Source organism: Myotis davidii, unplaced genomic scaffold (genome assembly GCF_000327345.1).
Source record: "Myotis davidii unplaced genomic scaffold, ASM32734v1 scaffold1820, whole genome shotgun sequence".
Taxonomy (NCBI): domain Eukaryota; kingdom Metazoa; phylum Chordata; class Mammalia; order Chiroptera; family Vespertilionidae; genus Myotis; species Myotis davidii.
Genome location: NW_006293329.1, coordinates 12,283 through 13,267, shown reverse-complemented (window position 1 = coordinate 13,267; position 985 = coordinate 12,283).

Genomic DNA, 985 nt, shown 5'->3' with positions numbered 1-985 from the left:
CTTTTTGACATTATTTCTTCAAATAGGTTTTCTAATCCTTGTTCCTCTTCCTGTTGTTCTGGCACCCCTATTATTCGTATGTTGCTTCATTTCCTGTTGCCCCATAGCCCCCTTAGGCTCTTCTCCTGTCTTTTAATTTTTTTCTCCAGTTGAAGTTCAGTTTGGGTGTGTTTTGCTTCTCTGTCTTCCAATTCGCTAATTCGGTCCTCTGCTTCTCCTAGTCTACTTTTGAAACTTTCCATGATGTTTTTTATTGCAGATATATCACTCTTCATTTCTTCTCGATTCTTACATAAGTTATTGATTTTCCATCCATTTATTCTTGATTCTTACAGATGTTGTTGATTTTTTCCTCCCACCGGTTTATGCACTCTAAGACATTTAGTCTGAATTCTTTTTCTGACATATAGCATGCCTTTGTTTCAGTTAGCAGCTTTTCTGGCGAGTCCTCATTTTCTTTACTTTGGGGGTATCTTTGTCTACCCATTTTTGGTCTCACCCACTGATCTAGATGTCAAGTTGTGCAGTGGCTGCTCCTTGGGTGGCACTGGCTCCGCATTCTACAGTTGCTTAAGTGGTCGCAGTAGTGGCTGCTTCTCAGTTGGCAGCGGCTCCTCTGCTGGGTGCTGTTCACAACAGTGGTGTCTCCTCTGGTAGGAAAGTGAGGCTTCTCGCACAGATGCTGCTCCTTGGACAGGACCAGGCTGTTCACGTGGCTTCTGCTCCTCGGATAGCCTCGGACTGCTCACGTGGCTGCTGCTCCTTGGATTGGGGATGGCTGCACACTGCTGCTGTTCCTCAGAATGGGGTGGGCTGCTCATGAGGATGCCACTCTTTGGACAGGTGCAGGCTGCTCACACAGCTGTTGCTCCTCAGATGGGGGGGCAGGCTGCTTGTGTGGCTCGTGTTCCTCAGGTGGGGGTAAGCTGCATGTGTGGCCGCTGCTCCTCAGATGGGGGAGGGATGCTCACCCAGCTGCTGCTCC